Source organism: Somniosus microcephalus, chromosome 26 (assembly GCF_052327205.1).
Source record: "Somniosus microcephalus isolate GS21.2 chromosome 26, FLI_Smic_1.0, whole genome shotgun sequence".
NCBI lineage: Eukaryota > Metazoa > Chordata > Chondrichthyes > Squaliformes > Somniosidae > Somniosus > Somniosus microcephalus.
The window spans coordinates 40,968,272-40,992,004 of record NC_141012.1 but is presented as its reverse complement, the minus strand read 5'-3'; the positions used below and the strand labels follow the sequence as shown (position 1 = coordinate 40,992,004).

The 23,733-nt window shown below is 46.4% G+C and overlaps 1 protein-coding gene across 8 annotated transcripts in view; it reads left to right on the top strand.

Moving 5' to 3' along the window:
* pknox2 (pbx/knotted 1 homeobox 2) overlaps nt 1-23,733 on the top strand; it is a 464,550-nt gene that overhangs the window by 191,287 nt on the left and 249,530 nt on the right. The window lies entirely within an intron of this gene.

Genomic DNA, 23,733 nt, shown 5'->3' with positions numbered 1-23,733 from the left:
TGAATGCTTCAGGGCAAGTGTGCTATGCGCTGGCAATTGAAATAGCACAGACACCTGATGTGTTAGACTGTGTAAAATGAGCTCTCCGAAGTCTGATTAGTCATTTTAGCGTTTTATGGAGGTGATTATGTTAATTGCAAATTGGCACCCGCTTTACATGCTGTTCTCGGGAAAGCTGCAGGCTGCTTTCTCAAAGCAGGGAATGAAAAAAAATTGGAACGGGGCTTCCCAAATTGTACTCTCGGAGTCCCGAGAACTCTTGAACTTTAACCCCTGCTATTTGCCTCAGCGTTACGATGTTTGAGCAGGGCTAGAAATCGAGGGGCGCAGCCAAGCTCTGTGCTCCCACTCTCTCTCTCCTGGAAGTTGTATTCAGCTCCAACTTACACTCTGGGTTATAAAATACAGCCATGTGTGTTTACTGCAACAGCACAAAAAACACACACTGCCTCAATTCCCAGCTCCTGCTGGGAGCAGTGGGAGGCTGGAATTTGGACTGGAACTCTGATCTAAATTGTCTGAATGCTGGTCTTGTTTAACACTTGCCCCACTGGTTAAAATGGAAGCTCTTGCAACTAGTCACCAAGGTCTGAAGCATGAGTTTGAGGGAAGAATGTAGGAGAATCCAAAGATATGGGAGATGGGGCCGATTATGCCCATATGGGCGGAGGGGCCGATGGTGATTTTTTTTTTTATAAAGAAGACTTCCAAAGACAAACTACAACTAACTATTATTTTTTTTTAAAAAGTAAGATTTTACAATCTTATTTCAAGGAACTGTCATGAATGTTCCACATTTTACACCATCACTGTGGCTAATCCGGATCTTTTATCAATAAAGGAATTGTGAAAACATTCCAGCATAGCAGATTCAGCTGATTGAGTCTGCACTGATGTCTGTCTCCACACAGGCTGCCGAGTGTGCCACTTGCCCCAGTATTGATCCCCTGATGGTTCAGTTGTTAACGCCACGACCTGAGTCACACAGAACAGGAAGGCCCCCCGGTTCAAGCTGACGTCCCCGGTACAGAAGTTGAGATGCTAGAAATGGCCTCCGTGCCCCTGAGCTCAGCAGTGGGATAACCAGCCAAGCTTCTCATCTTTCATTACCATCTGGTGACTCTCGCCAAAAAGAGGATGTATGGACAGAATTAGGTATAGGATTACATCGGATATACGGCACAGAAACAGGCCATTCGGCCCAACCAGTCCATGCCGGCATTTATGCTCCACTCGAGCCTCCTCCCGTCTTTCCTCATCTAACTCTATCAGCATAACCCTCTACTCCCTTCTCCCTATGCTTGTCCAGCCTCCCCTTAAATGTATCCATACTATTCGCTTCAACCACTCCCTGTGGTAGCAAGTTCCACATTCTCACCACTCTCTGGGTAAAGAAGTTTCTTCTGAATTCCCTTGGTGACTATCTTATATTGATGGTCTTTAGTTATGCTCTTCCCCACAAGTGGAAACATTCTGTATCCACTCTATCAAAACCTTTCATAATTTTAAAGACCTCTATTAGGTCATCCCTCAGCCTTCTTTTTTCAAGAGAAAAGAGACCCAGCCTGTTCATCCTTTCTTGATAAGTATACCCTCGCAGGTCAGCTGTGCAGCCTGCAGTCAAATAGCCTACCGATGCTCAACAAAACCTGGCAACCTTGGATCTAGCACTGTTCAGTGCTTTCAGGGGAGATGGGGAGAAAACCAGGTGGTAGACAGTACAACAGGAGAAAAGTACTGGTTGGATTGTCTGTTACATGTTTGAGTAAAGGGACAAGCATTTATTTACTTTTGAAATTGGAGAATGTTTCACCTGCTCCCAGCGAGGGAATCCTGGAGCCTGTGATCTGTCTTTCTGCCCTTTGACATTGAGGTTTATAATACGTAATGATTATATCTCCCATGGTATTGTTCATGCGTAATCTTGGTCCTGGAGTGAGGATTTTGCTGTTTAACAGTCCAGATACAGCCTCGATGTTTCAGCAATACCATCACTGTAATACAGCACACAGAAGCAATCACATGAATGATTCAAAGTAAAAAAAAAAGTACCCACATCTTACTGAGACTGGAAGAAACAGGGCCTCACAGATATAACCATAACCACCAAAACCACCTTGCATTTATCTTTAATAAATGTCTTGTGACACTGCACAGAGGTACTGTGGTGGCTGAGTTTGGGAAGGTGGCTGAATGCATGGCCAAAGTGGTAGGTTTTGAAGAGACTGTTCGAAGGATCATAATCAACTTTATTGTCATTGTTAGTGCACAAGTGCAGTACAACGAAATGTAGGCTTGCGGCTTCCGAGAGTGTACATTTAGATTAAGACATTTAAACATTCGACATACATTTGGCTTGTAATACATTAACATAAACATAACCATAATAAAGTGCATTGGCAGATGTGCAGGCTTTAGAGTTTATTTGTGGAGTTCAGTAGGATGACAGCCCTGGGAAAGAAGCTGTTCCTAAATCTGGTCGTTCGGGTGCGAATGCATCTGTAGCGTCTCCCAGATGGCAGGAGGGCAAACAGACTGTGGCTGGGGTGGGTAGGGTCTTTGATGATGGTCCGTGACCTCCGTAAACAGCGTTTCTGGTATATGTGCTCTATGGTCGGTAGCCGGGTGCCGGTAATGCGTTGGGCAGTTTTGACCACCCGCTGCAGGGCTTTCCGGTCATAGTAGCTACAGCTGCCATACCATACTGTGATACAGTTTGTCAGGATGCTCTCTATTGTGCAGCGGTAAAAGTTAGAGAGGATCAGAGGTGACAGGTTACATCCCTTCAGCCTCCTTAGGAAATATAGGCGCTGCTGGGCCTTCTTCACCAGAGAAGAGGTATTGAGGGACCAGGAGAGGTCTTCCGTGATGTGGACTCCGAGGAACTTAAAGCTGTCCACCCTTTCCACCACAGTCCCATTGATGTGAATGGGGGTGTGACTTCCGCCTTTAGACTTCCTGAAGTCCACAATGATTTCTTTGAGAGAGATAGGAGGGGTAGAGAGGTGAAGGGGCAAGGGTAGAGGTCTGTAGGGCCAGGGGTAGGGGGGTGTAGGAGCAGAGTCCCAGAGTGTGAAACTGAAACAGCTAAAGTGTCTGCCACTGAAACAGCGGGAGAAGGCAATGGAGAAAAGGCTGGAGTTCTTCTCTTGTGAAGTGCCTGAGGAAGTTTTCTATGTTAAAGGTGTTAATGTTGGTGTTGAGCTATGAGAATGGTGGATATGCATTGACATAGGTAGGGAGGATGAGTGGTGGAGGGATTTGTAAAAGAGGACAAAAGCTTTGTTGAGTTTCCTCAAGCCTGCTCCGCCATTCTATTAGATCATGGCTGATCGGTACCTGGACTCCATTTTCCTGTCTTTGCTCCACATCCTTTGATACGCTTAGCTAACAAAAACCAGCCTTGAAATTTTCAATTGACCCTGCCTCCAGATTTCCACTACCCTTTGTGTGAAAAGTGCTTCCTGATTTCAGCCCTGAATGGCCGAGCTCTAATGTTAAGATTGTGTTCCTTTGTTCTGGATTCCCCCAGCAGAGGAAATGGTTTCTCTGTATCTATCCTGTTCAATCCTTTCATCCTTCTAAACACCTTGATTGGGTCACCCCTCAATCATCTATAGAGGGAGCTCTTTAAATTGGGATGATTGTGAATAAAATCTGTTTTGCCAAGTAATGGTTGGCAAAGCAAATATAATTGATACTTTAAGATAATTAAGTGGAAGAAGTGAAGTATGTACAACATCGACTGTAACCTCCCTGTTTAAATTACTGAGGGCAAGATTATTGTTTTTGAATAATTGATCACTTCCTATGCAGTTTGAGTCTGTTGCAGTGCCTCAGTGGGTGAATGGACAATGTTGTGCTATTGAGCCATATAGATCAGAAGGTTGCAGGTTCGATTCCTTGCCTATGAATGAAAGAGAAAGGAAAAACTTGTATTTATCTAGTGTCTTTCATGACATTGGGACACCTCAAAGCGCTTTACAGCCAATTAAGTGCTTTTGAAGTGTCGTCACTGTTGTAATGTAGGAAACACGGCAGCCAATTTCCACACCACAAAATCCTACAAACAGCAATCTGATAATGACCAGATAATCTGTTTTAGTGATGATGTGAGGGATAAATATTGGCCAGGATGTTGTTCTTTGAATAGTGCCATGGGATCTTTTACATCCACCTGAGAGGGCAGATGGGGCCTTGGTTTAACGTCTCATCTGAAAGATGGCACTTCCGACAGTGCTGCTCCCTCAGTACTGCACTGGAGTGTCAGCCTAGATTTTTGTGCTCAAGTCTCTGCAGTGGGACTTGAACCCACAACCTTCTGAGTCATAGCTGACATCTATTAGATTGAGTGGCATTGCATGTGCTTCTGTTTCTCTCTGTCTTTCAGGAGGAGGGAAATAGGTCAGGGTTCCTATTCCTGCTCTCTCTCCAGTGACCGCTGGTGAACAACGTGGACTCATGCATGATGTATGACCACTTGGAGGGCAGTTAATATCCATAGAACTGTAGCCCAGCATCAGTCACTGCTTTTAGAAGGGACGGGGTGGGGATGAAATTTGGGCTAACTTCTGTAGTTCCCCGTTTTCTCTTTCCCCTCCTTTCTTAAATAGTGGGGTTACATTTGCTGCTTTAGTGATGTCTGCAAAAGTCGAAACTCCTTACACCTTCTCCAACTCTAGGATCTCTAAACTGTGGAACTTCTTGGCTTTTCCTTCTAAATGCTACAAGTTTATCAAATCCACTTTGGCATTATTTAACCACTACTTCTTGACTTATAATGTCCTCTCTCTCTCCTACTCCTTTCAACTTTCATAGTGTTTGCCCGATGGGCCTTGGCCCCTCATCTATTTTTGTCAAAAAGAAATTTAAACCGGAGAGTTTGCAATACTGGATTAAACCAGCGAGCACAAGTGACTCTGTGGCAGCTTTTCTTAGCTCCTGATCAATTGGTGCCTGTAACAATACCTCTGCTTTAATGTATTTTAAGCAAGCTTTCTTTTGTAAATAGTTACCTTCCTTCCTTCCTTCCCTCCCCCTCTTTCTTTGGCCTGCCTTTCCTGGGTATCTCTGCTACACAGAGGATGAGTGCTTGGCCTTCCCCACACTAAAGAAAGAAACAACTTGGATTTATATAGCACCTTTCATGATCTCTGGACGTCCCAAAGTGCTTTACAGCCAATTAAATAGTTTTGAAGTGAAGTCAGTGTTGTAATGTAGGAAACTCTGCTGCCAATTTGCAAGCTCCCACAATGAGATAATGATCAGATAATCTGTTTTTTAGTGATGTTAGTTGAGAAATAAATATTGACTAGGCCACCAGGGAGAATTCCCCTACTCTTCTTCGAATAGTGTCTTGGGATCTTTACATCCTGAGAGGGCAGCCAGGGCCTCGATTTAACTTGTCATCTGAACAATGGCACCTCTGACAGTGCAGCACTCCCTTGGTACTGCACTGGAGTGTTAACCTAGATTTTGTGCTCAAGTCTCTGGAGTTTGACTTGAACCCACGGCCTTCTGACTCCGAGGTGAGAGCGCTACCAACTGAGCCATGGCTGACTCATAGTTCAGATCAGGAACTGATGAAATTGGGGGTTGAACCTCTGTTCCTCGCCTCATGGCTTTGAGCATTGTGCTGCCCTCTCAGCTCCTTTTCTAGTAACCGGGAAATGCTCGAAGTCTGGGTTGCAGTGCTCAAACTTTAAAGAAAAAATTCTGCTTGGTGGTTGGCCACGAGTTGGTGGCATTGAAAAGAGGAAAAGCACTTGGCTTCTGCATCTCCCCTTGATTTCTCCTCTGAGGCAGGAAACCGGCTGTGTGGGAAATAGTAGGTTCAGGACTACATCAACTGAACAACTAACTGACCCCTGGCAACAATTAATCTGATCAGAATGAGTGTCAACTGAGTGATGAACTGTGGACTTGAGATGTGTTATCCCTGTTACAGAAGTAAGTAATTGTTAGAGGCAAGACAGAGACCCTTGATATCAGCATCACGTAAAGTGCAACGAGATGGACAGGGCAAAGATGCCAACCCTCCAGGCTGCCCTGGAGCCTCCAGGACACTGCTGCGAGCAACCCAGGAGAAAAATCCTTACAGGCATTGGAAAAAAAACTTGTGTGCTTTCTTCATTTGCTTTGAACAGTTTAGTTTCTTAGTTATAATAGTATTGGCGATGAGGCGCGGGGAGGCCATTTAACTGAGTGAGGTGGTTGGAGGTAGGTAGTCCAACCAGAGTTGGCAATCCTAGGACAGGGTCTAGGCCAGGGTTTGTCACTGCACGTGATGGTGTTCTGTTTACATTAGATTTAACGAGGTGGAATGCTTATAGCTAGTTTGCAGTTATTTGCTGCTCTAATTATTCAGATTTCAGTGCGCAGCCAGACTTAATGAAAACTATATTCAGCCCACACACTGCATCCTTCAACCCCTGTCTCCTTTTACAGGATTCTTGCTACAAGATTAACCTTGTTTGACTGATATGCTGCTTCTTTTTAATAGCTGAAATTTAATTCCGGCTTTTGTAGTCAATTATAATTCTTGGTTGATACTCACAGATTGAGATAACTAATTTACAATGAGATGTAATGAAGAAAGCCTGGCCTTTCAGAGCATAGGGCCCTTCGGCAGTGTACTGCCCACGAGTTGCTTACGTGCTCAATGCATTAGAGGTCTGAGTAAAGTGAGAAACACATGTACAAGACAGCCAGCTTTTCAAAAGAGAACCTGAGTGGAGAGGCTGAAAGTACAATTACTGTGTCTGGTCAGTGCTGTACATACCTACTGGCACGAGTAAGTATGTTTTTTATTACTTGGTCATCAGACGAGTCATTTATTTTAAAAATGTGCCCCAGCCAATACAGGTGACACTGGCAGTCTCGAGTGTGCGTCAGTTTGTTGTATCCCCTTGAGGGGCGAGAACAGCATCACTTGTGAGTCACCAAGTATCTTGAGGTACCTTTGCAGTGTTATAAGGGATCTTGGGGAAGTAGCGCTCAAATGGACACCTCATGGTGTCTGTGCGCCCCACTTCCCCTCTCTAGTTTTTCATTTCCTGTCCCTGTCGAGCATCTTGGAGGCTGGAGATGCCCGACTTGCATAACTAAATAGGAGGGACCTGTGCTCCACTAGCCTCATTAGAGATGGAGATCTCGTGACTACTCGCAAAACCCATGAGGCGCCCTTCGTTTTAAAGCGTGTCTTGGACAGCAGGAATAGTGCACATCAATGGCTCTTTATCCGTGTAAAAGACCTTTGCAGGTTGGGATATTACCTTTTCTCTAAGTTGTTTCTACCTTCCCTTTTCTCCCCCCCACGCTCCTCCACTCCTCATTCCCCCACGTCTACCATTACAATTGTTATTCTAATCACAGGGTAAATGCAAGCTGCCTGCATTAATTCTCCAAAATAACAACAGAAACTGCTGGAAAAACTCAGCAGGTCAGGCAACATCCGTGGAGAGAAATTTGTGTTGACGTTTCGGGTCGAAACCCTTCTTCAAAACTGGAAAGAAAAGAAAATAGATTGAAGGCAAGACTGCGATCGAACAAAAGAAGAAAAAGAGACAATAAAAGGTATTCGAAGCCAGACGAGATGGTAATAGGCCCATGGAGACAAAAGGCAGCTGAGATTAGGTGTGACGTGTACTGGCAGGTAAGAGACAGCTGCCAGGTGAGACAGAGAAACAAAAGGAAAGGGGGGGGGGGCGGAAAGGAGGACCCAAAACAAAGGGGTGGAAAAAATTATAAGTAAAAAAGTAATAGGGGCCGAGGTTATGATCTGAAATTGTTGAACTCGATATTGAGTCCGGAAGGCTGCAAAGTGCCTAATCGGAAGATGAGGTGCCGTTCCTCGAGGTTACGTTGAGCTTCCGTGGAACAATACAAGAGGCCAAGGACGGTGAGGTCCGAGTGGGAATGGAGCGGTGAATTAAAATTACAGGCGACCGGAAGCTCGGGGTCACCCTTATGGACTGAACGGAGGTGTTCCACAAAGCAGTCACCCAATCTGCGTTTGGTCTCCCCAATGTAGAGGAGACCGCATCGTGAGCAGCGAATACTCTGATTTCCTTTTTTGTTCCCTTCCCTATGGAGAAGAGCCATCTTATTCAACCTCAGCCGAAGAGGAGGTGTGATCTGTGGGGATTCATTAATTGCTGACCGGCTTCCCCTTTGTGATAACAAGGATTTTAATAGAGACCAGCAAGAATAGCCTCTTTGGGGAAAGAACAAGTGGGTGGAGCAGTATCCCAGGAGGGAGTTCATGCTCCCAGTAGATGGGGTGGAGGAACTGGGGAAAAGGTAATAAATGATTTTATTTTTGAAAAATGAAGCATTTGAAAACAAGGAATTCTTCAGCCTGGTAAATGTTTCATTTGATTGGTACAGATGTCCCAATAGTGGTTCATTAATGGGCTTCTGTGTGATCATGGACGCTGGCCTTTCTTCACTGCTGTGTAACTGTGTTTCCCATTGAAATGATGGTGAGAGGGGCAGGTTTTAGGGTAATAAGTTTGAAGAGCTCCCTATAAACCCCTTTGGAAGAGTATACCCTAGGTAGGGTTGCGTGTTCCAGTCCCTTGCAGTGTGAGAGGGCAAAATGGGCTCCAGCTGCCTTAAGGTTGGAAACCATGCAGTGTGAGCACAACTCAAAATTCAATTGGAAACAAAACCTGAACATGCTGGAAATGTACAGCAGCGTCTGTAAAGAGACAAGGGAGTTAACATTTTGGGTGTCGCCCTTTGTCACAACAGTTCTGATGAAGGGTCCACATCGGAAACATTAACCTGCTTTTTCCCTTTACAGGTGCTAACTGACCTGCTATATATTTCTAACGGTTTCTGTTTTCATTTCCGATTTACATCATTTGCAGGTTTTTCCCCCCACACTTTATCAAATTCGATTCAGGGGTTCTTTCCAGGAAGCTGGGTTTAGCAAGTTTGTTGTTGAGTGCAGGTAAATGGCTGATTGATGGCAGCATGTCATCCTTGCATTTATACATCCTGTCTGGGAAGAGTGCGTGCACTGATGTCCCTGAGTGCCCATCATCAGATGCTCCACTGAGAGAGGATCTGCCAGTTTAAAAAACATAGTGGACAATGGGCCCATCCACACTAGGAGATATCTACCAGTCTGGTCAGACGATGGGAAGTGCTGTGTGTCCAGGGCTTGGATCACATGCTGTCACCATGAAAATAGCAATGCGTTTGATATGTTAATCAGTTTTCACACTCAGAAGTTTTTTTTGTGTGGTGTTTGTGTTGTTTTTGTAATCTAATGTCAAGTTCAGAAATTTGTTAGCTGACACTCTTGACAGTTACGTCTGCCCTCTTGAGTGGATGTAAAAGAAACCACGGCATTATTTTGAAGAAGAGCAGGGGAGTTTGCCCCAGTGTCCTGGCCAATATTTATCCTTCCACCAACATCACTAAAGCAGATTTTTTTTGTTAGCTTGGTCTCCTCTCCTTCCTTCATCCCCTTAAAGGAATTGGGACTCCCTCACCAACATACAGTTCTATAGGCTGTTGTTGCCCTCAAGCATCTCACCCATGTGACCATTATTCATACACGAGCCCTCGGGTGAGTGTTGGCGGACTATCTTGACTGTGGAGGACAACACATTAGAGGCCTATCTTATTCTCACCCGGCACCTGCACGCACCCAGGTCCAGTCCGAATCATGTAGTGCCCTGAAGTCGGAACCGTGGCAGGCTTCCCCTTCCCTAACCCAGTGGTGTTGTGGCCAACTGCAACACTCCTATTGCTGCCCTGACTCAGATCAGCTGACTGGGCCCAGATCAGGGCTTGAACCTGGGCCCTTTCTACTTTGTGTGGCTCAGGGACTGAGGCTACTGAGCCATCCTGGCAGCCTGCTTTAATTTCTTTCACAAAACTATGGACCCCAAAGTTCCTGAGGTGTCCTCAGTCAGCATATCACAGCCAGGAGGGAGAGGGAGGGGCCCTCAGGCTCGCTGATGTTTGGGGGGGCGGGGTTGGGGGGGGCGGGGGCGGTGGTCAGTGGTGAAGAAAGAATTGGCCACGGTTCCTGTTCCTGATTGCTATCTAGTGACCTCTGTTGGAGAAGTGCATGCCTAGAGACTTCAGGTGATGGCTAGGTTGGTCTTGTGTGTGAAGCCTCCCCAGGTAGCCAATTCTCCTCTGAGTTGGAACTAGAAGTAAGAAGACCCTTGCCAGATCTCCGAGTTTGAGATGAAGAATGTCCAATATTTGAATAGTCCCAGGGAACATTCACCTTAATTCACTAGTTTTTAAGGGACTATCTGAACACTTGTGCGGAGCTGGACTGAAATAGTAGAACTCTGATTTGTGTAATGACGAGGTCACAGCAAAACCATGCGAAACTTTTACTCTCCAGAGCCTATTTCCTTTTTCTAAGCAGAATTGCCCGTGGAGTTCTGCTTATTGCGCAAGCTCCTGGCTGGCTGCCGCTCGGTTGCTGTCACCCAGCGTGGCTGTCTTGCTCGCTCGCGGGAGTCAAAATCGTAATACAAGGGATATTTCTGTGGGGCTTGCACCTGGAGATTTTAAAGTTTAGAATATAGTGGACCTTGGCCAAGAAGTAAACTGCTTGACACGATAAAAATGTTTTCTTTAAACATGTTCTCGTGGACAATCAAATACCAGCATCCTGTGTTTGTGACATCCTAAACCTGGCTCGTTAAAACCAAGGAAGATTAGCTGGCTGGGCGAGCTCGGTTTCGTATTTATTATGCTAGTTGAACACTGTTTTGTTAGTGGTGCTTTGGGGGGGGGGGGCGGGGGGGAGAGAGCCGGGCATTGTGGGAGCTGGAATGATACAACAGCTGCAGAACAGCTGCTGGCAATCCCTGCTGGGGCAGAATGTAACCCTCCTCCGGGGGTCAGAGTTATGGTATGTCTGTCGCTGCGGCAACCAACCAGAGGTCCGCATTCTCTGAACAATTCTGCCTCAGAGCTGCTTCTCCGGTTTGTTCAGCAGAAGGGAATGTGGCGTGTGCGTACAAGGAGAATAAGGGTAGTCTTTCAAATAGGGTTGGGGCCCAACAAGAAAGTATTTGTAGTTGTAATGTTCCCTGGTCTGGGGCCTCAAATATAAGGACTTTTCCCTGAAGCATCCACCATTGGTTGCTGCTTCAAAGAAAAGATAGTTTGCTTTGTTTTTTCTTCTTAGTTCCTCCCCCCCTCCCCTGCTCTCTCTTTCTCTCTCGCTCTTGCTCTCTCCTGTACTGTTTCTCCGCTTATTCAGCTGTGTGTTACAACTAGCTTGGTGTTGTCGCACTTGTCCGTAGGCCTCAATCTTTTTCCCACCAGGTTGTGTCTTTTGCTCTCGTTGTCTGCAACCTTTTCTCACCCCTATCTTGCCGCCATGCCTTCCGCCCTTGGGTTGGTGAAGGGGGCGGGGTGGGGGGGTTGCGGTGACGGGCAGGCGGATACATAGGATATACAGCACAGAAACAGGCCGTTTGGCTCAACCAGTCCATGCTGGCGTTTATGCGCCACTCGAGCCTCCTCCTGTCTTTGCTCATCTTACTCTATCAGCATAATCCTCTATTCCCTTATATGCTTATCTAGGGTAAGTCAGGTATCTGAATAAATGCACCTCATCCTGTCCTTGGTCAACCTGTTGGGAGGCACATTTGCTCAGCAGGGAAGGATATCAATCTTCATTATCCTCAGATGCTGTGACAGAGAACTAGAAGCAGGAGGGGAAGGCCAAATATGAATGCCAGTTGAGATGAAATCTGAGCTCTGGGCTCCTGGAAGAGACTCCAACGCTCTAATTCCTGTGCGTTCACACCCAGCAATGGACAGGCTTTTAAATCGGTGAAATACAGCCCCCTCCACCTAGGTCACAGGAATAAACAGATTCTATCTATATACTGAGATTTGAACAAAGTTTCTGAGAAGCTTTTCTATATTGTATCGTATCTTTTATTAACCCATGCCAGAATATGTATTCTCCAAGGATGGGTGAAGTTGTTGGCTCAATGGCTTGAGGGCGTGACTCCAACTCCAATTAGAGTTTTGGGAGGGTGGAAAGAGAAGGAGGAAGAGCTTATTCAACAACAGCAACTTGCTTTTATTTATATATAGCTCCTTTAACGTAGTAAATCCTCCCAAGGCGTGTCACAGGAGCGATTATCAATTCAATTTTGACACCGACTCACATAAGATATTAGGACAGGTCACCAAAATCTTGGTCTAAGAGGTTTGGGGGGAAAATTGCGTTGCGCCCCCCTTTGGGGCTAACATCCAGCAGGGGGGCTGCAGAGGGGGACGGGAGCGGAGGCGGGTGCTGGCAGGCGACCAGCAACAAAAATGGCAGCCCCGCACCTTGCCTTTAAATAGCGCCGCCCCGGCCGCAGGTAGGCCCCCCTGACCCCGTCGGACATAGCATCCGGCTGTAAGTCGGGGGGCGCTACCAAAGATCACGAGCGGGGCGCTGCACACAGCGATGACGTCATCGCCGGCGGCGCAGCGCTGCAGGGCGCTAACGGTTACTGTCGCCGCTAACCTCCCACTGAATTTCGCGGAAGGCGTTGGCGGCGCTGTACCCAGGCGCTAGTTGCTTTGCACCTTGTAAGCGGGCGCTAACGGGAGGCGCAAAGCAACTGAATTTTTCCCCCGTAGTCTTTAAGGAGCATCTTATTAAAGAAGAGTTAGATAGCGAGACAGAGAGGTTTAGGGAGGGAATTCCAGAGCTTTCCTCTCCTGCTTTACTTGTGTTCCCTGCTCCCTGGTGAGAAGGTGTTGTGGGCAGTTTTGTAACCTGCGTCGTACTTGCCTGCTGCTGCCGCATGGTCTGTAATGGTAAGCAGCCTCCAGCAGGGAGCAAGAAATGGGGATCAATGTGAAGAGCAATGTAAACAATGATCTTTACATCATGCCTTGGCAGGCGGCCAATTAACCCTAATGATTGTCTGTCACAAGTGATGCTCAGCAACCAGCTGTTGGACCAGCGCTACTGCCCCTCCCCCCCACCCTCGCCAGAGTTTTTAATTTTTAAGGGGAGGGATGGGTTTACTGTTACTGATATGACACCACCTCTATGTGGCTTCGCAAACCATAGTCCAATGTGCACTGTTTTATACCACAATAAGAAGGACTTACATGTACATGGTGCTTTTCACATCCTTGGGACATCCCAAAGTGCTTCACAGCGAATGAATTCCTTTCTGAAGTGTAGTCACTACTGTAAAAGTAGGCAAGCACATCAGCCAGTTTGTGCACAGCAAGGTCCCACAAACAGCAATTAGATGAATGATCCCTTAGTCTGATTTGGGAGTGTTTGTGGAGGACAAAAATATTCAGTTTCTCAAAATCAGTTTTAGAAAAGAAAGACTTGCATTTATATAGTGCCTTTCATGACCTTGGGTCTTTCCAAAGTGCTTTACAGTCAATGAAGTACTTTTGAAGTAAGAACAGAAAATGCTGGAAATATTCAGGAGGACAGACAACAACCATGGAGAGAGAAACAGAGTTAACGTTTCAGGTCAATGACCTTTCATCAGAACTGGAAAAAGTTTGAGATGTAACAGGCTTTAAGCAAGTGCAGGGGCAGGGAAAGGGAGGGAGGGAAGGAAAGAACAAAAGGGTAGGTCTGTGATAGGGTGGAAGACAGGAGTGATTTAATGAGGAAAGGGATGATGGTGCGAGGCAAAAGGGCCCAAGTAAAGAAACAGAAGATGGGTCTAGAGGAGATGTGAATGACAATAGCAGATACCAGCTGCTGTCTGGAAAATGGGGACAGTAGTTACGATCTGAAATTGTTGAACTGAATGTTGAGTCCGGAAGGTTGCAAAGTGCCTAATCGAAAGATGAGGTGCTGTTCCTCGAGTTTCATTAAAACAGAGTAGGAGGCCAAGGACCGAGAGGTCAAAGTGGAAGTGGGGCGGAGAATTAAAATGAACTTTTTGCGTACGTACTTTTGAAGTGTAGGCACTGTTGTGATACTGGAAACGTGGAGGCTAATTCAGATAAATTACCAGATTATCTGTTTTTGGTGGTGGTGGTTGAGCAATAAATGTTGGCCAGGACACTGGAAGAACGCCCCTGTTTTTCTTTAAATAGTGTCTGAAAGATGGCACCTCCGACAGTGCAGCACTCCTCCCTCAGTATTGCACTGATGTGTCAGCCTGGATTGTGACTCAAGTCTTGGAGTGGGGTTATTAACCCAATTTTTCGTAAACAAAATTATGGTGAACCAGGCTGTTCGTGACTTGTTACAGTTCACTCTTCTGCCTGAAAGTTGTTGACTTGAGGTTGCAGAAGGTTAATGGAGTTGTTGACCGAAGGACATGCAGCACAGTGCTCCTGCTGTTGTCACCCTTTGGCTGCCTTTCTGAGGCTCTAATTGTTATGAGCCTGTAAAAGAATTTGAATCTGATTGAAGGGATGTTGCTAAATGGCTGGAGTAGTGAGATGTGGTGACTTTTTTTTTTTTCTTTTTTTTTTGGGCTTTGTGAATTTCCTGGTGCTGATTTGGGAGCTGAAAAGAAAACTGGTTTTATTTACCGGTCATTCATGTGATGGGATGGTCCCACCTTGCTGGGCGCCTCTCCAAAGCTCCTTATGCAGTGACGCTGATGTTGCCTGCCAGTGCTGACCTGCATGGTTATGTAGTGTGAATGGACAAAATAATCTTCATGATAACTATGCACAAGGAGTTAAGGGCACTATTTTTTCTGTGTTTGATAACCTGATCTAGATCATTAAATATATTCAAGAAGGAGTTGGATATATTTCTTAAGGCTAAAAGGATCAAGGGATATGGGGAGAAGGCAGGGACCGACCGGGTACTGAATTTGGATGATCAGCCATGATTGCATTGAATGGCGGAGCAGGCTCGAGGGGCCGAATGGCCTACTCCTGCTCCTATCTCCTATGTTTCTATGTCGATATTTTGAAAGTTCTTGGAGGATCTTGAGGTGCAGATCAGCCATGATCTAATTGAATGGCAGAGCAGGTGCAAGGGGCTGAATGGCCTACTCCTGTTTCTATGTTCCTATCTGCCAGTGGCTCATTTGAGTTAGTGTGGTATGGAACAGGAAAGTCCGGAGTTCAATTCTCCAACTGTTCTGAGTGAGCTGATCGCAGCCGGGGTGAGGTGCTGCCACTGACCTTGCTGCCCCTGGGCTTGGAGTGGAAATATCAGTCAGGTTTCTGCTCGATTGCTGTCCAGTGCAGGTTGTAGGAAATCTTGGGGAAGGATAAGATCAGGCTTCCTGGGACACAGTTGGGTGCACCTGGGTACCTGGCCCATGGTCACTGTTCACCTATGAGTCTTGACAGCAAGTGTCAGCAGGCTGTTCCACTGCAGGGCATCTCACGGTTGAGTTACGTTAACCCAGCATCCACATACAGGAAAAGTTCTGATATCCAGCACCGACGGGACCGGCGTGTTGCCGATCTATCAAAAGTGCCGGACATGCAAAGTCAACGTTGAAGCACACGGAGATGAAAATCTCCGTATTTGAGAACAAACACTGTTGCTCAGCAACAGCTCATAAACACTCGGCCCGTACCTTGAAGCGCCTCTGAAGCTGTTGCGAAGCTACAAAGACGCTTTCCAGAGCCTGCCTGTTAACAGAATGCTAGGAGAAGAAAAAAAAACTAACTAAAACGGCTGCTGATTTCTGCCGTTAGAGCAAAGTTTCCGACCATACAACCTCCGGATAAACCAAAGTTTCCTGTATAAGCACTTGCTGTAAAGTCAGTTCCTTGCTGACCCTGACCTCACTGCCATCTGATCATAAAGGTTTCATAGTTTGGAAAAATAGAATTGAAAAGTGTGATAGAATATCACTAGTTTTCTATTGTAGTGAATAGACCTAAAAGAAAAATGTAGTTTTTTCCCTCCCAATTTAATCATTATGAAAGCTTCAGTTATTATGGTTACTGATGAATTTTCTTTAGCAGCTAAGTTAATGTCAAATTCAGGCCATGGTTCCAAACTTTGTCTGGTTCGAACCATTGGAAAAGGTGATGACCTTTCTTTAAACCAGGACTGCCTGGATTTGATGGGAATGGTTGGTTGGGATTGTGCAGAAAGCTGAACGGGTAGCTTACCAGGAAAATGCAACATATGACCGAGCATGGGCTGTGGTTAAATAATCTGTCCCTTTTTATTTAACCTTTTACTACCAGTCTGGCTCTGGTCATTACTGGGTGATTGATGGGGCAGAGTGCAGGACACAGACTGAAGGGTCAGCTGAGACTCACTTGTACAGCTGATGAGGCCGGTCTGATGCTGGCATGCTAATTGAGCTGAACGCACTCTGCCCCAGTTACAGCAACTTGCATTTATATAGCTCCTTTAACGTAGTAAAATGTCCTAAGGCGCTTCACAGGAGTGTTAGCAAACAAAATTTGACACCAAGACACATAAGGAGTTATTAGGACAGGTGGGTTTTAAGGAGCATTTTAAAGAGGGAGGCGGAGAGGTTTAGCAAGGGAATTCCAGAGCTTAGAACCTAGGCAGCTGAAGGCACAGCCATCAGTGATGGAGCGATTAAAATCAGGGATGTGCAAGAGGCCTGAATTGGATGAGCACAGACATCTCGGAGGGTTGTAGGGCTCAGATGAAAAGCTGCTATTGAGAAAGTAAGGCCGAGAAATTCGGTGGGCTGCGCCACCAGTTAGCGCCTAAAGAGGGCACTCAGTGGCTTTAGCGCCACTGGCCACGCCTCCTGCGAAATTTAGCAGGGCGCTAATGGCGGCGTTAGCCTGTAGTGCTGCGCCGCCACCGATGACGTCGTCGGTGTGCGCAGCGCCCCGCTACTGCCCCAAACGCGATATTGGGTCGCGCCCCCCCCGTAGCGCCGGGCGCAAATCGTGACCAGTTCAGGGGGGCCTACCTGTGGCGGTAGTGGCGCAAATTAAAGGGGAGGTGTGGGGCGGCCATTTTTTTTCGGTGGCCGCCTGCCAGCACCACCTCGCGCCAGCCTCCTGACCTCTCTTCCCCCCCCCCCCGCCCCCCCAGGCAGTGCCGGCTGTGTCCCGAGAGCCCGGCACTTCTCCTCGGTGCCGGCACTCGCGATCTCTGATCGCGCTGGTGCAGGCCCCTCCCCTTTAAGAAGGGGAGGAAGGCCTGCAGTACCGCAGCACGCCGTGCCGCAGCGTGTGGCGCTGCGGCACGTTGCGCTGCGATATTCAGTTTCAGCGCCCCAAGACTGACGCGGGGCGCCTCGAGCAGCGCCCCACTTCCGTTTGGGGCGCTCAAACTGAATATCCCACTGGCGCTCCCGGCTCCTTCCGGGGCGGGACTTCCGGCGCCCAGGTGAGCTTGACGGGGCGCCACCGAATTTTTAGGCCCAAGTGTTTTTTGGTAACCAGAGGACACAGATTTAAAATAATTGGCAAAAGAAGCAGTGGGAAGATGAGGAGAAATGTTTTTATGCAGCAGGTGGTTATGATCTGGAATGCACTGTCTGAAATGGTGGAGGAAGCAAATTCAGGAGTAACTTTCAAAAGAGAATGGATAATAGTTGAAAGGAAAAAATTGCAGGGCTATGGGGAAGAGCAGGGGAGTGGGACTAATTGGAGAGCTTTTTCAAAGAGCCGGCACTGGCATAACGGGCTGAATGGCCTCCTTTTTTATTGTATGATTTATTTAATAAGTAATTAATTTTATTTAGGGAGAACAATTGTGCTTATTTATGAGACCAACCAGTGGCTGTTGCCCTTTGGGGCAGGAAGGAGTTAAGCAGGGTCTCCTTGGGGCTGACTTGGATCCAAGATGATGCCGTTGGACATGAGAGACTGAGTGGCTCCTCTGTGGCAGACTGAACAATCCAATCCCTGACCCAGTTAGGTTAGCTGTCCACTGGAGTGCTGTAGGTGATTGACCAGCCAGCTTAGCTCGTTGTTGGGGTTTAGAGGGGATTCTTCCCATTCAGCTCCAGGCAAGCCAGTGTTCTAACAGGTCGAGTGATCCTAGTTAGATAGGTAGTTAGAAGCTAACAAGTGGTCTGTGCTGTTAAGCTGCGAAGATTTAGCTGGCTAAACTCCAGCAGTACCCCTGTGCACTCTTGGGAGGGGGTTGTGCCTAAGTCTCAGCTCTTACCAAACTAAACTAAAGTTCCCTGGGCAAAGTAAATTATGTGTGACCAAGTAGATGGTATGCACACTCTCCGTTGGCCTAATAGAACTTTACTTATGTGGGCTTCAGTACTTTGGTTTGGAGTCTCTTGAATGTGGTGATGGGGTTCCTTGGGTGTTGGACACCTGGCTGCTGGGGTTGGTGGGGGAAGGGTTGGCGAATTACATGAGGTGAATTAATGTTGGGGAATGGAATAGTACTTTCCATATTTGGTGTGACGCATCAATTACTGCTAGATCAGGCATAGCAGAGGTCAGATAGTAATCCCTTCTCTTATTACAAACTAATTCAAGAAGACAGATCTATTATCTCCCCAGCCTTCTAGTGCTGTGGAATCCACCCTCACATTGCAGAGCAGATTCCACAATACTGGAGCAATCAGCACTTCTACAAATGCAGCCGCGGTCATGAGAGTGGGACAAGGGGAAGCGGTTCAAACTGAGGGCTGACATCAGGAAGATTTTCCTCACGAAGCGTGATCGGCACTTGAAATGAGCATCTGGGCAGGGAGTGGAGGCAAAAACCACGGCATCTTTCTGGATGGATGAGGTGAATAGTTTTCCTCATCCGCCTCTGTCTGGTGGTCTAGTGTTTATGGCTTTATTTCAGGACACTTGAGCTCCTTGATGACTACCTGGAAAAGATCCGTACAGGCCAGTAATGAGGAAAGTGCAGCCCTGGCCTAGACTGTCGTGCCGAACGTTCCTCCTGCCGTTTCCGCTTCCCAGGCAGAAGAAAGGGCGGCCTCTTCCCCCAGAGGTAGCAACTTACATTAGCTACTGAGTGATCCGGAAACTCGACCGCAAATCGCCCCTTCAGTTGGGTTTGGATGATTCCAGAGGCAGCTACGTTACTCAGATTTCCTTAAAGCGCAGCTTCATTGGGCGTTGCCTCCGGCAGTGAAGGTTGCCGTCTTGGGTTGGACGTATTCCTAGAGGTTTTATCTCGCCTCTCAGCAGCCCTGCATAGTGAAACAGCCTTTCTCCCCCCCCCCCCCCCCCATTTTCAATATTTCTATAACTTATAAAGAAAAGTGTTCAAAGAATGTGAAAAATGCATCATTTTTTTTAATGCCGCTAGTTGCTCGCAGCAGTGTCCAGGAGATTAATCTTCAATTCCTAGAGACTCCAGAGCAATCCTGGAGGGTTGGCAGAATTTGTGTCAGGTTGGAACAGTATAGAACTCCTTCCACACCCTAGCTCCCAAGTGTCCTGAATTGAGCAGGACAAACGGAAAGTCATTCGGCGGGCACTGCGCTGCTGAATGTGTACTGCTAGTTTAATTTATTACCATCACCGAGCTCAGCTGTTCTTTCTGCAGCTCGGTGTGTTTTTGCACGCCAACCCTGCTGCTTCTTGCTTCTGTGGTCACATTGTGTCTTCTCCTGCTAACTCAGCAAATTGAAGGAGACTTGGATTCATTGCTGATGGAAGTGGTATTTATCCATGGATAGAAAGAAAACTTGCATTTATATTGCACTTTTCAGGATCGCAGAATGTCCTAAAATGTTTCACAGCCAGTGAAGTACTTTTGAAGTGGAGTCTCTGTTGTGTCGGAAATGCTGCAGCCAATTTTGCACACAGCAAGCTCCCACAAACAGCAATGTGATAATGACCAGATAATCTGTTTCTAGTGATGTTGGTTGAGGGATATATGTTGGTCAGGACACCGGGGAGAACTCCCTTGCTCTTCTTCAAAATAGTGCCATGGGATCAAGAGGACAGACGGGGCCTCGATTTAACTTCTCATCCAAAACACAGCACCTCTGACAGTGCAGCACTCGCTCAGTACTGCACTGAAGTCTCAGCCTGGATTATGTGCGCAAGTTTCTGGAGTGGGACTCAAACCCACAACCTTCTGACATATTGCTTTGCTGTGTAATTTGGAAGTTTGATTGCAAATGTGGGCGGGGGGTGGTGGTGTTGGCCCCCTGTGTTTACCAGAGCTGTTGGACTTATACCGACACACATTTTCGTGGGTCTACAATGCCCTCGGTTCTGGTAGGTTGGGTAATTTATGCTAAGTGGCGCAGCAGGCAGAGGGAGGGAGTGTGGGTGGGTGGGTACCTGCCATTGGTTACAGTCCTGAGGTGTAAAAGTGCCTTGACTATCCCTCCAGCCTGTAGAGGTAGAGGGAGCGATATAGACAGTGCAAGACTGAGGCTTGGTACAGTCTGCAGAAATAACAAGAAACCCAGCACCAGGCACTCTCAAACACAATAAGAGAGGCATAAGGAGCATGCAGTGCAAACTGAAACAGAGACTAAAATACTGAATAAGAAATGGAGATCGAGGGCAGAATTAAAAACAAACGGCAAGAAATCATGAGCAGGCATAAAGGACAGCATGACAGAGAGAAGATTGAAAGAACGAGGGAGAGGATTAACTAAAAGGGTAGACAGAAGCAGACTGTTTCTAGTAGTTATGGGGTCGAAATTGAGGGGCCACAGATACAAGATTAAATGTGAGAAATTTATAACTGGGGGCAGGCTAAACTTCTTTACTCAGAGTTGTGAGGCTATGGAATTCACATCTAGGGTTAGTTATTGAGACAGAAACTATGTCAACCTTAAAGATTAGATTAGATAGGTTAAGGAAAGAAAAGGTGTTGAAGGGATATGGGAACAGGGCGGGTAAATGTGATTAGAAATACTTTCGCGTGTGGAGGGTAAATGCCGAGAGGGACTGGTTGGGCCGAATGGCCTGTTTATGTCATAGAATCACAGAATAGTACAGCACAGAAGGAGGCCATTCGGCCCATCGGGTTTTGTAACTTTTATGTATTTCTGTAAACTAGCTTTTAGATGATGGGATGTCCACTGAAGGATTTTACACAGGGCTTCAATATAGTGAGTGTTAGCAAAGTGAGTTTCCAGATCAGTAACTTTGGAGTTTGCTATTGTTAATCCACGGTTAGTCTGTTGGGGTTTATTCTGCCTTTGTTAATCCACCTTTTTTTTGGTCAGCTGGATGTCTCATATTTGAGTCTCTGAATCAAATTACTGACATCTGTTCTTGGAGGCTTTGTGCTTGCTGGGACATCCGAGGTATCTTAGCTGTTGGTCGGCAGACTCGAGGTTTAAGGATCTTTAAGTGTGCGCAGGGATACTGCTGGAGTTTAACCAGCTAAAACTGCACCATTATCAGTCCAAAGCTCTGGTAAACTGCTGCTTGTCCAGTTGGAACTACCCTAGCTGTTGAAGCATTGGCTGGTAGTGGTATCTGGAGTCAAGAGAGAAGAACCCCATTATCCAGGTACAATTAGTGAGCTAGATGTCTAGTCAATCACCCTAAGAGTATTCATCTTGCCTGTTTCAGGTCTCAGATTATGTACTCTGCCACAGAGGGTTGGCTTGGCTCCAAATGTCCATTGCCTCGTACGCCATCTTGGAGTCGCTTCGACCCTGTTTAAACCTACTTTTGCCATGACTTTGTTTCCCGGGCTGCATGCAGTACAGGGACAGAAGAGAGGGGCTCCTGGTCATGTCTGCCATTATCCCTGGAATTGAATTTGCCGAGCCTATCACAAGTACTTCAGTAAATAAAAGTGCCATAAAATGAATGAGATTTGGTGAATCATTTACATTAAGATGTTTTAAATTGAAATTCTCTGCTTGTTTTAAGTCTATACTATAACACCATAGATGTTTACAGCACAGAAGGAAGCTATTCAGCCCATTGTATCTGTGCAGTCTCTTTGTTAGAGCTGTTTTTTACTTTTTATTAAGGGACAGTTGGATCTTGATATCTTGAAGCATGATAGCATTGCCCTTGAGAAGGTGGTGGTGAGCCGCCGCCTTGAACCGCTGCAGTCCGTGTGGTGAAGGTACTCCCACAGTGTTCGTAGCGGTTTGTTACAACTGAGTGGCTGGCTAGGCCATTTCAGAGGGCAGTTAAGAGTCAGCCACATTGCTGTGGGTCTGGAGTCACATAGAGGCCAGACCGGGCAAGGACGGCAGATTTCCTTCCCTAAAGGACATTAGTGAACCAGATGGGTTTTTACGACAAGCCAGTAGTTTCATGGCCATTACTGATACTAGCTTTTTATTCCAGATTTATTTAATTAACTGAATTTAAATTCCCCAGCTGCCGTGGTGGGATTTGAACTTGCGTCTCTGGATCATTAGCCCAGGCCTCTGGATTACTAGCCCAGTGACATTATCCTATGTTGATTCTGAACCCCAGCGTCCTTTTCCACGTATCTGTGACCTTCACCCCACCTTTTCTTGGGTTCCCTTGGGTCACGCAGGTGATAGGACCAGCAGGTGCCCGTGGGTCATTGTCCTTGAGATGGCTGGTTGTGTTGCACCATGGGGTTTGATTTATTCTCTCCTTGCTGTTGGGATGAGCCTGGACTCCACTCAGCATAGCTGAGATAGGAAACTCATCCTGTGAGGGCATGAATCTAAGGCGCAGCTGGGTCACTCTATGGCTTTGGGGAGTGTTGCTCACGTTTCACGTTTGCAATTGTCAGTGTACCTTGCCTCATTAGGTTTTTTCATCAGGCCTTCTCGAAAGCCTGCATAATTAGATGGTCTCGGGTTCCAGTGACTGTAGGTGAGGTGTGAATAGTGTATGTGGTTCATTTGGCACCTCTCTATTTGGCTTTTACTTTCTATCGAAGTCTCAGCTGATGCTTTCGGATGCCTCCCACTTTATTTTAGTCCAATCACATGACTGATCTGGAAATAAAAAGAAAAACTGTGAATGCTGGAAGTACACAGCAGGTCAGTCAGCATCTGAAAAGAGCAACAAAAAAACATTTAACTGGTATTGGGCCAGCTGAAGGCTTTCCCTTGAAACATTGGCCTTTCCTTCTCTTTCAGATACAGAATGACCTGAAGTGTATTTCCAGTATTTTCTGTTTTTGTACCAGTAATGGGCTTCCCAGTTTATAAACTCCATTGCATCAATTTGATTTTCTTTGCATTTATTCCAAATTCGCTTTGCCCAATCGAAGAATGAGATGGTGTCCATGTTCCAAACTGAGTAAATTTCCTTGGAATCGCATTTATTTCACACACGAGCAGCCCTTGTGGTCTGCGAGTGAGACTGCTAGTTGCACATTATAATGCTGAATACTGGGTAGTTTGGCCTGTATGCCTCACCCTTGAGAGCCTGGATTGAGACTGCAATATGCAGCCGTCTGAGTGAGTAGACTTTCACCCCATCAGTCTGGGATTGAGTTTGAGCCTAGGTCTCGGCAGGGAAAAATGTTCTATCCCACTACACTGCCCAGCTCTCCCTAATGTACAGATTTTTAAAAATTGCAATAATCTTCAGGAGAAAGACGAGAGAAAACACTCCTTTATATTGCACCGTTCATGACATCCCAAAGCTCTTCATAGCCAATGACTTACTTTTAAAGTGTCGTAACTGTTACGTAGATGAAAATGACATGAAAGTGAATTTGTGCACAGCAAATAGCAAATATGATACAGCTAATCTGTTTTTGGTGGTATTGGTTGAGAGATAGATATATAGGCCAAGACACCAGGAGAACTCGCTGTTTCCTACATTACAACACTTCAAAAAAAGTACTTCTATGGCTGTAAAGCGCTTTGGGACATCCGGTGGTGAAAGGTGCTATATAAATGCAAGTCTTTTCCTCTTTTAATGGCGCATGGGACCTTT